The 13,205-nt window shown below is 41.0% G+C and overlaps 2 long non-coding RNA genes across 8 annotated transcripts in view; one reads left to right on the forward strand and one right to left on the reverse strand.

Annotated features, from left to right (window-relative positions):
* Positions 1–13,205, forward strand: part of LOC130175866 (uncharacterized) — a 52,617-nt gene that overhangs the window by 24,247 nt on the left and 15,165 nt on the right. For 6 of the 7 annotated variants that reach the window (XR_008828796.1, XR_008828794.1, XR_008828790.1 and 3 more), the window contains one exon: positions 11,633–11,710. This is a non-coding gene — a long non-coding RNA (uncharacterized LOC130175866). Of the gene's footprint in view, positions 1–3,899; positions 4,032–11,632; positions 11,711–13,205 lie in introns of those variants that run through there. The other variant, XR_008828792.1, reaches the window with a different exon arrangement.
* Positions 1,415–10,626, reverse strand: LOC130175867 (uncharacterized). The gene is made up of 2 exons (XR_008828797.1): positions 8,459–10,626; positions 1,415–4,014 (listed from the first exon to the last, which is right to left on the reverse strand). It is a non-coding gene; the product is annotated as an uncharacterized LOC130175867 (long non-coding RNA).

A 13,205-nucleotide genomic window follows, 5' to 3' on the forward strand; every position in this document is an offset into this window, starting at 1 on the left:
TCTGTGCACAAAGGAGCCTCCTCTATCTGCATACGCTGCACATAAAAGGGCCTTTTGTCATGAGCTCTGCACACATGACCGTCCGCCTTTCACCCCACTGGAAAAAAAGATCACTCTCTCCAGCAATCCAACCCCACCCCCAACACCAGACTCAACCCCGTCCCCCGACCCCCACCCCACCAGATTTTCGTCTGCGGAGAGAGAGAGAGAGAGAGAGGGAGAGAGAGAGAGAGAGAGGGAGTGAGACAGATCCAGTCTGAACTTTGTCGAATAGAGACAACCATCAGATGGGGCTGCTTCCATCACTGCTGCAAAGTCCTTTTTTTCTCTCTTTTTCATTTCCCCTTTTTCATGTCTGCCTTCTCCTTTTCGCTCTCCTGGTGTCCTTGTGTGCACTCACTGTGAGGCATCAACACATTATAGCATCTGCCATACTGAAATATGAATGTGTTCTCATTTTTGCTGTCTCCCTTCCTTTCTGCAGTCTCTGACATTTAAGGGGCATTAGCGGTTGGTTTTGTGCCAGGTTATCACCCCCCCCAACCACCACCACCACAACCACCATTAAAGAGGCACAGGCTCAGTTGACAGCAGTCCGAGAGCTGATGCTTTTCTCTCCCTCTCGTTTCAGTGCCTCCTGCCTTTTAACCCCTCGGCCCTATGCTGTTTAGCAGAGCCGGAGGTATTTGTAATGTGTAGAGATAATGACTAAAAATTGTCCGTACATGTTAGAACCATATCAAGATGAGACGAGGTAGAATTCTCCACCGTTGCGAGACAAATGGGCTCCATGCCATTTTGGCTACTAAAGATGACAGATATTGGTGTTGAGGGATATTGAGTCAGGGTGGGGACGGAGCAAAGACACAGAGGCAGGCTAATACACACTGTCAAGTGCACGGGTGCTGCCACAAAAAACGCTTTCCTCAGCGTTTCCTTTGAAACACACACGGCCCTGATGCCTTGCTCCCAGCCAAACGAGTGTGGATTTTGGAAAGCCCTCTAGCTCATCTTGCTGTCGCTGCACACAGGCCTGTGGCGGAACGGAAGGATAAGATTGACTTCTCCCTCCACCGCCATGTCCTCTGCGTGACCCTCTGCCTCTATAAGCTGGTGTGAGAGGTCAGAGGCTGTCATATCGTAGTCTTCCCGCGTGCTGTCCACACCTTTAGCCTGATGATGATGATGGGCGGACCAGAGAATTACACACCATGTGGTCAGCACAGTTTAGCGTATGTAATGCTTGTTATAGACACACAGGGACCTGATTTACAGAAATTAATGAATTAAATTAAGAATTCAGCACCAATGAACTGTAATGTTTACCCCGCACACCGTTTTGTTTTTGCAGCTATAATCATGAAGAACAGGAATGTTTGTTCCGATAAAAGTGTAGAAATAAAGACTTTGATGATAATAATAATATTAGATTTTATTTACACGGATTGCAGCTCCAACAGCTTTGTATACAAACAGGCAACTTAACAGGAAAAAAATGAATACTTAAAATGTTTAAATAATTTAAACTGCATATTTGTGTGCTGTACACAGAAACCCAGTTTATCTAATATACCCTGCAGAAGCACAGAGCTGTGCTCCTCTGTAGCAAACACACCAGCCAACCAGCTGCTAACACACAGGAGGAGTACAGTAAAGAACACCTGTGTACGCCAAAGGTTCAGGTTGATATTGTGCATGACCTCAGATCACCAAGTTCTTCACTGCCTGTACTTGCTCATCTAATGGGCATGAACATGATGCACAATAACAGAACAAGTCACTGTGTCTGTATGAACTCATTTGTTCATTTAAAATGCAGAGAGCAGCGTCTGTGTACAGCACCATAAAGGGCCATATTTACATTAATGCCTCTTTACGATATGCCCTCAGATGACCATTACTATCCGATACCTACAGACTCTAAGTAATATGGACAATCAAACACTGTAAAATACAGGGTAGAACTAATAAATATAATATAATAAAATGAAATTAAAAGAAATATGTGCAGTGTACATTTCAGACATATATCTGTTTTCTTTGAAATTTGAAGCATGTCTTAAACACACATTATTTTGCTGCTCTTAAAAACAATATTTTAAAGGAATCAAAAGACTCACTAAATGTGCAGAAATAGCCCATGGAGTAATAAAACCTCTGTTTATGCAGCTGTCCTGTGAAGTGCTGCTTTTCTCACACATAGATAAATATCCTTGTGCTAATAACATTACGCACATCAATTACAGTCAGTCAGCCCAAGTGGAATTTACCTAATCAGTGTTTTTATCCTCGTCACTTTCAAATCAATATCAGTACTGTTTCCCCCCTTTTTAAAGGATGCCAAATTTTCTTTTAAGTGTGCAGAAAGTTAGCAGCAATTATCAAGCTCATTAAATGGCATCGCTGAACTGGGAATTGGATGAGTATCTACAATATTTCCCGCCTCACTTGTTGTCTTTGATCAAAGCTATTTTGTGACCGAGCTAACTTTATGTGGCAGTCAGAAGAGAGGAAGTGCTGTGAAGTGATTCAGGGGCTGAAGGCCCAGTGGCTCTGTGTAGCAGAAGGCGTCAGAAGGAGACCATGTTTATGAAATGGATAAAGTGTATTAGGTGCATGTTTGGCTGTTCTCAGTAGAGCAAGGACACTAGAGAGAGTGTGTGAACGATAACAAAACAGCACACATAAAGTGTTTGTCGAGGCAGTGAACCGCTGAGTGCGTATGGCTCGACTGCTGGACTCCATGCGGCCCTGCGGCGCAGGCACAGGCGTTTTGACGTGGCCCCTAAAATGCCAGGCCGGTGCACTCCTGGCTTCATGTAGAGGAAGAATAAAACAAAATGGCCATGGCTGTTTAAAGTAGGTATTAGCAGACCTCAGGGGAAAACTGCAAAGGGAGAGTTCAGGTATGTACAAGCCCAGCACAGGCTGGTCAAGTGGACAGAAAAGGAGAATTTTCTTTTTTATTATAATGCGTCATTGACTTTTGAGAATTTGTCCCGGCACCTCAGTTAAGTTAGTGCCTTAGGTAACTTTTATTCCCACTATGGTTTAGTTAACACCACATAATGTCCATTATACAAGGTTTTTTTTATTATATTGAAACAGCTCTTGTAATTGCCATAATAACTTTGGAATTACAGTTAATAAAGGGTGACATTATTAAAAAGGAGTTATTCAATTATTATGAGGAAAAGTTTATAATTTCTAACATTAGATGATCCTGCATCATAATTCATTTCATGCATTTTCATTAATGACACACTTGCTCCGTGTATCAGTGTTTGAATTTGGTCTTGTAATATCACAGGACTAATAAAAGTGTGTGGGAGTGTTCACATAATACATAATATTCAATTAGAAAAAAATCCATAATGACTATCAGTTTTGTCCCCGTTTTTGTCTAAGCGGGCTCAAGGTGTGAAAATCCTAGTCCAGTCTTTTTCTCACTCTGTATGTATGCATGTGTCAGTGGAACTTTTAAAGTTTGATGACCAAATGAAGGGACCATAGAGCTCAGTCTATATGATCTATAGATATGTATATATAGATATATCTATAGATATAGATATATCTATATATATATATGTGCGTGTGTGTGTGTGTGTATATATCTATAGATATATAGATATATATACACATATATCATATAGACTGAGCTCTATGATATATGTATATATATATATATATGTATATATCATTTATCTTGAATGAGTTGTTATCATAATTTTTATTCTATCAATGATACTGTAGTTTGATGTGGATTTCTTTCCTTAGCTGCCCTAGTTTGATGCTGCCATACAAAAGCTGCCCTGACCCAGGACAATATGTTTGGCTGTGGAAGGGCTGCCAGAAGTAGTTGTTAGTTACAGTTAGGGCGCGTCCCTCTTTGGATAGGTTGTCCACTCTGAGGTCTGATATCGAATAGGTCCATAATTTCCAGCTTGTTCCCAGGAGAAGCTCTCGTTTGCTCTTTTCCCTCTGTGTCTCTTTTCTTCTTCTTCTGTCAGAATCCTGTGAGAAACAGCAAGGTGAGTTCATTTCAGCCATCAAACTGTCTTTATTCTTATTTTCTTGTTTAAATTAATTGATCCAGTAGACATAACATTTCTACAAATTTTGTTTCTTTAGTATATGTCTTTAAAATTATTTGAACCCCAGCTCATACCATGACTCGAGATTTCTTCTGATTTTACATTTTTGATTGACGATGTTTAATATGAATATATCCAATCAAAGATAAACTGATAGGCGTTTGGCACATGTTGAAATCAATGCTCTGTTTTGCGCTTTGATATTAGAAAAATATAGCAGGGAACACTGCAAAACATTTCACTCAAAGGCAATTGAACTAACTTCAAATAAAAATAAACTAAACAAATGCGATAATTCATGAATTTACAAGCAATGATGTGATTTTGAAATATGCCATGTTTTAAAATGTGCCGCCACAAAATATCTAATATTATCGGATTATTTTTCCTTAAAGGAAAAAAGTATTGCCTTCGGTTAATAGATTTATAGACATCATGACAAATTGTATTAATTTTATCCAAATCAGGATCCGAATGGGTCCAAACATATAATTTAGTCAGAGGTCTATCTTTCAAAATTTGAACATGTGTCTATAGTTTTTGCTGGGGCTGATTTGTTTAGTAATTATTTAACATCAAACTTTAGAAAGTCAATAAAACACACATATGAAGCAGTTGTCCACAGTACAATGTGTGTTTCTGCCCAGGGAGAAGCAAAATCAAGTTTTATCTGACTAAAATGTTTCTGTGAGAGTTGTGTTTGTGCTATGGTAATAATTATTAAGAATTTGATTTATATTTCATACATATTCAATTTTTGCAAAAATCAAATCAGTATCCTTGATTTTTTTTCTTTTTTTAATAATAAATTCCCTCGTACACCTTACAATAAAGCTAACATAAAGAAAAAAAAAACGAGCTGTGTATTTTACAGGAACTAATTAAACCCAAATATTGCACATTTTTGCATCTATTTTGTCCATTACACACTCAGCATAAATTTTTGGCTTTTATCCTTTTTTAAAAATTATATATAAGCACAGCACTTACTCAGAAGACAATAAACAGGCAGTAGTTTATTGTCTTAATCAGCTTCGAAACCAATAGCAAATTCAAAATTAATATATATTTCATGAAACAAACAAAATGTATTCATTTTGTAAAATATAGATGTTCTGTTTTCAAATATTCAGAGTCATTCCGCTTTTGAATTTTCAATAAGTGCTCAGTTGTTATACCTACAAGTTTTGCATGTGAAGTCAAATTGTGGAAAAACTTTTACTTTCCGTGTAGAAACATGAACTTGACCTTTTGGAAAGCACTACAGGGAAAACTCACCAATATTCTTCTGTTTCTATCAAATCGATATTGATATATTTTATTTTAGGAGCGATGACTGCAAATGATCTGATCACAAGCAAATCATTTCAAAGGTGGGGAGAGCGAGTAATGTTATTATTGGCTTACTGTTTTTGGACATGCAGGATTAAGTGAGCTCATCACAACATTTTACTTTTACCTCTCAGCTGATGATGTTTGAATAGCATGGCAGAAAGAGTTTGTGAAGAAATTACCCCATTCTTGCCTTTCATCATATGATCATCTGGGACATCATCATCATCATATGATATATCTGGAACATCAATACTGCGCATGTCCTGTGTCCACCATTTTGTGATGAGAACTTTATTGCACATGCCCCCATTTTATGAACTTCGATAGAACACGTGCTTCAAAGTCGGAGGCCTTGAAAACAACTTATTTGAATCAATCGTGTTTAATTAGGAAGTTATTCCCTCTGGAAATGTTGCTCCGATTATTTTGAGATACACAGATGATGCACAGCTTGCTAATGCAAGTCAAACAGCCTTCATTTTTACACAGGGGTGCAGGAGAGAATGACCACTGCAAGTACAGAGCAGTGATAATATCGTATCATTTATTTATGTTTGTCCAGACAAAAATTCTTTTTTTCAAGCTGTGCTGCACCTTGCCTGGATACTCTTTATCCCTCGTCTGTGTGTGTGTGTGTGTGTGTGTGTGTGTGTGTGTGTGTGTGTCAAACAGAGAGCAGAAAGTGGTGGTCACAGTCGGCTGCCTGAGGTGACTGCTGGGGTCAAAGGTCAGGTTGTGTTAATAAGACGTGATGTGCTGCCCTGGGACCTCAGTCCCATGAGGGATAACCCCCTAATCGGCATTAGTTAATGTGTTAGTAATCTTTACCTTCTTAAAGCAAACAGCAATGGAAAATTCAATGGGCCCGCTTGGCCTCCCGTGTAACGCTTTTGACCCAGGGGTCATGGCCTTTGTTCCCCGCTCGATGGGGAGTGCCCTCAGAGGTCTCGAGTGTAATAGAGAAGTTGTTTAGACACGTGCGGGGCTTAGGCAAGACCACCTCATAGACTCTGCTCCTGCTCATGGAGAGTATAAAGTAGTGTGGGGATACTTTTGTGGTTAGATTTTACCCCCTTGAATAAGTCCATTAGAATATCTGTGTGTTTTTATATGCTACATATCGTATCTAGTATATGTTGATATAGTAGTGGTTGCTGACCAAGCACAGATCCCCCCTCTTCCACCCTCCCAACCTCCTAATACGTCCTTGATGTTTGCAAATGACTAAGTGCAAATATTGTTTGTCTTTGCGAATCCCCTGGCCACTGAAATGTTATATTCCTGCAGCTCTCCTCACTGTTTCCTGCAGCTCTAGAAAGAAAGCTGAAAGAGAAAAGCAGCATATTTATGCAGTAATGTGTCCCCTGTCCCATTATCTGCACTGTCTGTAATACAGAGTGCTTGTCTTGACTGACAAATGTCACTTAAGGCACTTAAATATGTGTTTAGTGTTCTCCTGCCTGCAGCAGACCACAGCACATATTCTACATTAGGCCATGAGCTTCATCAGTGTGAGACTGAAGGTTTATTCAAGGCTCTGATATCCATATATAATATTGGGATAATAAATCTAGTTATTATTTTACAGATGCATGTGTAACATTTATATTGCTGTTCAATTTATATCATTTAACCTTTTTAAATGTATTTATTCCTCTGTGCAATATTAACTTATTAACTTAATATGCTTTTTAGTGCTTTTTATGAGATACAAAACTTACAAAAATTTTAATATTATAAATTTCTAGAGATATCCAATGCTTTTTACAAAATCTACAAAAAGGTTAGTTTAGAGAACAAGTATTTGTTTTTTTTCCTTTAATAGTCAAATGATGTCGAGCAGGATCCATAACATGGCGCCGTCTGCCATTTTGTTTCACATTGTATTATCAATAGGCCTGATTGACTGATTCTGTATCACACAGATGCAGCAGCCACGTACACCAGACAAAAAGCTGTTGCTTTTCTCTGCTTGTTTCAAGTATGTAAATCAAAGAGAAGCCACATTTCTGTGACACTGTTAACTCGACAAAAACATTTGTATTTGATAATTCAGTCTGAAAATAAATTAAAGAAATAAAAACATTAGTAGTTGTAAAAAGAAGGAAAGATTGAAAAGGTTCAGAAACAACTTCTTTTTTTTTTTTCATCAGAAACAGATTTATTTAGTCACTTTAAAAACTTTGTTAGTTGCTAAAATACGATAAATTATGCCTTCAAAATTAAAATGTGATAAATAATTGGGAAACGCAACAGAGGAACAATGTACAGGAGCACAGTGGTAAGACTTGGCAGGCAACCTGAAACCAAAACTGTATCCTCAAATGAACTTTATGCCATGCGAAGTGCAGTGTGCACACTACGCATATATACACAAAGTGTGCCTCTCTAAAGCAGCTACAGTTAATGCTTGTAGCTCCAACATTTTATGTTTTTCATTCAAGTTATTTCCACATAAGGTCTCATCTACACATATACACATGACAGCTTTATACATTGAAGCCATAATGAAGTCATGTGTTTCTCAATTGGTTAAAACGCATGGCGAGATGTGACGTACAGCTGCACTCCTTCGAATAGGATTCTATAGCTCATGCCAATGCAGACACTTGAACCGAGCTCGTATCTCATTTAGGGAAAGAGAACAAATAAATTCCAGTCCAGCCTTTTTTCCCCGCACTAACGTAGAGTAAATAATGCCAGAATTCCCCCCTCTTACTCTCCGCACATGGTCTGTGTTTAGCCACCTGTGTTTTTTTGAAACCTGTCGAGCAAAGAGGGGTACAGAGGGGAGAATAGTTTTTTGTGGAGAGTCCAGTCTCTGAGCTGCTGTAGTGAGGAAGAGAGCCGGCGAGGAACGGGGTGGTGGCCGTGCTATGAAAGCAGCCCTCACAAACTGTGCAGCCTGAAGCAGTAGCAGCCATGTTAGACAAATCTGCGTGAGCCTGAGCCCCACTAATAATGCAGTTGCCCTCCAAAACCAACAGAAAGTTTTCACAGAGTAAAAGTAAGAAAAGTTTAACCCCCACCTTTTTTTCTCTCATTGTGTCTGCTAGGCATGTAGTCCCCTCTTTAATGCTCAGCAGTTTACAAAGCAGAAATGCAATCAAAATAGTTCCTCAGTAACAGATACACTTTACATATCCCCTTCCTCCTTTTATTTCCTTATAGAGCTCCTGTAGTTCAAGGCCGAGGGGAAAAAGTTAAAGCCACGAGCTCTGCCTTTGCAGTTTTTAGAACCAGAGCCAAAAGAGGCAGGAAGTTGTTGTACAATAGCGTTACAGTAATCTGCCACAAATGGAAAAAGCCAAATGCTGATCGCCGAGTACAGAAGGTGGCAGAACAGAGGCAGAAAGAGGGAGGGAGGGACAGAAGGGAGAGAAAGAGAGCTAGCGTGTGTGAGAGAGACAGACGTTACAGCAAAGAATAATCAATACAATCTAAGATGGTGGAAACAGCCATGCTGTTTAGGTCTCCCCCCTCTAGTTCCCTCTCTGGCTTGCTTACTCTTCGTGTAAATCGGTGCATGGATCCGGTTAGAACAAATTGTTTAGACGATTATATTTTCTTTCTTTCCTTTTTTTTTTTTTTTTTATCCCTCCCACTTTTTAAAAAACGGACAAATCAGCATCTCTGAGGAGGTTTCTCCAAATTTTCACTGAACTGTTGAATGCGCTTCACACGGCAAGTGGCAGCTGGTTTTCCTCGAGGAAAAGCAGCAAAGTCTCACCCAAAAATGCTTATCAGCCTTTTGACTTTGTGCCAAAATAGCTGCAAGGGTTCAGCTTCAGCATTCAGTTTGCTTTGTGACAGAGCCGGGGCAAAGAGGAGGGTCCTGGCCGTGCGTTCTTTGCCACATGTTACTGAAATAAACACTCTGCAAGCTTATCTTTTTCCTGTGTGTATGTGTACGTGTGTGTGTGAGTGTGTGTGCGTGCGCGCATGTGTGTACGTGTGTGTGCGCGCGCGACTGGTCTATTCTGTGCATTCACGCTAGTCACTGTGGCATGCTAAAGAGTTAATGGACTCCGAGAGTGTGTGCTTCTTTCAGAGTGTGCTCCCAAGACTGTTGCAGCGACAAGAGCCCCACTGCAGTAAGAGATAAGGTTAATAATTCAACCAGCTCTCAGAAGTGTTGCATATTTCAAGGATCCTTCAGCAGGGCAGTCCACTCACTCTGAATGATTGTGTTTTCTCTCCTTTTTGCTCGCTTTTCTTTTCACCAGTTAATATAGTAGCTGAGGTACTGTATAGTGTATCCCAGTATGGCGTGTGAGTGTGTGCACTGCGACTGCGCACTGCCGGAGGAGTGGATTTCTGTGTCATTCTTCCTCCTCCACCCCTCCCACGTTCAGTGCTTTCCACCCTCCCACTCTCTCTCTCTCTTTCTCTCTCTCTCTCTCTGTGTCTCCGTCTCCCACCCATCTTATGCTCCCTCCCTCCTTCTCCCCCGTCTCCAGTGCAAATACAGTTCCTTGCCGTGTTGGCCATGTGATGAAAAAGTGACTGGTTCGCGCGCTCCGCCGCACCTCCTATTTCATCATCAGCAGAGCTTTTCTCCCCTTCACTGTGCGCTCGCTGTCTCCTCTTCTCTTCCCCTCTCTCTCTCTCTCTCTCTCTCTCTCTCTCTCTTCTTTTTCTCTCTCTGTTTCGGTTGCTCCCCTCTTTCTGCTCCAGCCACACGCAAGGGGGAGACTTAAGCTCTGCGAGGGAAAAAAAAAAAGAAAAAGTCTGCTGCTATTTCTACAGTCAGGGCCTCCCCACAGCCCGCCCTTCCATAGACGGAGCTTTTTTTTCACTCACTACTAGCTGGATTTTAACCCTCTGCCTCCAACTAGCTGCACAGCAGCTCTGCAAAACCTGGCAACAAGTTGCTTTTTAGGGGCCTCTTCTCACTTTTGGCGCATTGATTTTTGCATCACTTTGGATTTTGGTGCTTTTTCTTCCGTTCTTCTGTATTTTATTTTCTAAAAATGTATCACGTCTTCATATTTTTTCTCTCCGCTGATGGGTTCCTAGTAGTATTTATTTGGTTTCTCGCTTTTTGGATGGGAATTCGTGAAGGTGGTGTTTCGCCATGTGATGGGCCTTGTTCCACCTGGAGTGCCGGTGCGCCATTTCTGACGGGTAACCTGCTTGTGGTGGGCTCGTGGTCTGGATGACCACTATGGATGACAAGCAGAGAATGTGACCGGTGTTTGAGCATGGTACACATCTGTGTTTGAGAGAAACGTCCTTCATTAGCGCCAGCGACTGGTGTGAAGTACCGCACCTCCTTCGTCTTTACTCTCTGTCTCTCCCTCTATTTCCTTCCCATGTCCTCTCTCTCTCTCTCCCTCTCTCTCTCTCTCTCTCTCTCTCTCTCTCTCTCTCTCTGTCTCTCCCTCTCTCTCTGTCTCTCTCTCTCTGTCCCTGCCTCTGAGTCTCTCACTCACCCTTGTTCTCTCTCTTTCACACCGACTCGCTCTCCTAACAGGGGAATGAGTGGTGTGCTGAGCCGGAGCTCTTTCTGGGACAGGTGCCAACTGCAAACAAAAGACATTAAAAGGCAATAAGAGAAAAAAAAATGTAGTATTTGTGAAATTTCAAATTGTTTGGGCGAACTGTCAGAAGTAGACCTGCATGTTGTGTCTCTACATGGCCACTTTTTGCGATTATTGCATGTTTATATGAAGTATTAAAATTGATGTAGTGACCTAGGGTGTTGTTAAAGCAGGGGTTTGAATACTTTGCCACACTTATTCTAGTGAAGGCATTTCATTTGGGAGGAGGGAGGGAGTAATGTGGGAGAGCAGCATATAGACTGCTGAATTATTCATGTGCCCAGCCAAGGCTATGACTGGACTGGTTGTGCTATTTGCATGCATCAGACATGCTGTTTGTCTGTTTGCTAACATTCCTCATTCAAAGACTTGTTAACTAGTAGACGGGCTTAGCTGGAGCCTTGCAGACAGCCTCATGGCCTCCCATTGTTTCAGGCCTCGCCAGGCCTGGAGCCAGCCGGTGGCAGGCGAGCCGTGCAGCCCTGAGCCTGGGGCTCAGACTGTGGCTGGAAGAAGGAGTGAGCCTGGACCTGAGACTGAGGCTGGGGGGCTCAGGCTGGGGCTGGGGCACGGCTGTGAAGGGGACAGTCTGAGGGAAATCACTGGGTCTTGAAGGAACCTACCAAACGGGAGCTTATGGCTTTCTCCTCTTCTTGACAGAGATGTGGATGAAAGCGGGAAGAGCTGCCGAATTTCGTATCCCGACCAGACGTTTGCCATCTTTGCACTGAAATATTGGTGAGTAATATCTGTTTTAATATGTGTACGCTTGTGTGGTTTAGATGGAAGTTTATCCGTGTGTTTACATTTTAGGCTTTCAGTGTTTAACAAGCACCCTGTACAAATAAACATTTGATGCACTTGAGGTTCTTACACAAAGTTTCTTTCAACCCTGTTGTGCATTTATACATCTTAATACAAAACCCTACATGCTCATGTAGTTTAGGAACATATAGCACATATGAGAGCGACAGATCGATTCCTTTAACTTCAATAATGCTTTTCTATAACTTTTCCCAGCTCTCCACAAAACCTAATTATAATTTAGTAATGCAAAAACAAAAGCCATTAATAGTGCTTTGATTGCTGCCAGGATAATCCTACTTCTTGCTAATCAGTGGATGAGTGTAAGGCCACGGTTGTGGAGGTATTTGAGTGTATATGAGTGATGCGGTCCGGGCTTAGCATGTACTGTATGAGGAGAAGTACGTTGTGTACTGATCATGTTGATCGGTTTAATGTTCTGAAAAGTTTAAGGAGACAGAATAGAGAATAAATATAAAAGCGTCCATCACTTTGTCGTTTGAGAGGTATTTGCCACCTACTTTTAATGTCGATCACATCATTTCCTGATTTTTTTTCTTTTCTTTTTGTATGTGTGTGTGTGTGTGTATCTTACATCCTTGAACACGGAATCTTGTAACACTTATTCTTTGCATAGTAACATTTTGTTTCAACTGTTGTCTGCAGAATCTCTTAAAATGCTTTTGTACTTCTATTGATGCATGAGCAAACCTGAACGAGCATTAATCCTCTGTGAGCAGTCATAAAGCAGTTCCACACCTACGATGTTGAAACGATGAATCTGACTTCAGATAAGTTACTTTAGTTAAAACATAATTTACGTTGGCTCGTTCGGCTCTTTGTCAGGTACTTGGTCATTAACTTTACCAATTCAATGGAAAATACAGGTTGCATCAGTATATGAGCCGTTTATAAGGCAATTTACAATCCCGAGGGTGATTCATAACATTTTTTATTACATAGTAATAACTGTTTTCAAATATCTGTTTTTTTTAAACCTGAAATTAGCAGTTGATTTATGGAAATCTTCCATCTTTGGCCTCTTTCGTGCTTTAGTTTTCTGAGGTGTGCTCAGACATTAGGCTGCTTATCAGGGTTTATATGAAAGGGGACTTTTTTTTGAAGGGCACAACCGAGCTGATATTAGCTTTCAGGTGATTCAAGACTCAGGTTCAGCCTTCCCATACGCAGGTGATTATGGTCATCCATACGAATATAAGCTCTGCTTAACTAGCAGTGGACACATGGTTTTGGCTGGCAGAGTATCACACTACTCCACCCCTAAGGCCTTATTGGCAGTGGATGGCAGTAGTCCAGGGAAAGGTTGCATGTTGAGAGGCAGATGGCAGGGTGGTGAGGGTTTGCAGTATTTTCTCTCTGTAAAAGTATACCTGACCAATCCAACAGCCTGGTACAGCCCACAATGAGG

This window comes from Seriola aureovittata, chromosome 10 (genome assembly GCF_021018895.1).
Source record: "Seriola aureovittata isolate HTS-2021-v1 ecotype China chromosome 10, ASM2101889v1, whole genome shotgun sequence".
Lineage (NCBI taxonomy): Eukaryota > Metazoa > Chordata > Actinopteri > Carangiformes > Carangidae > Seriola > Seriola aureovittata.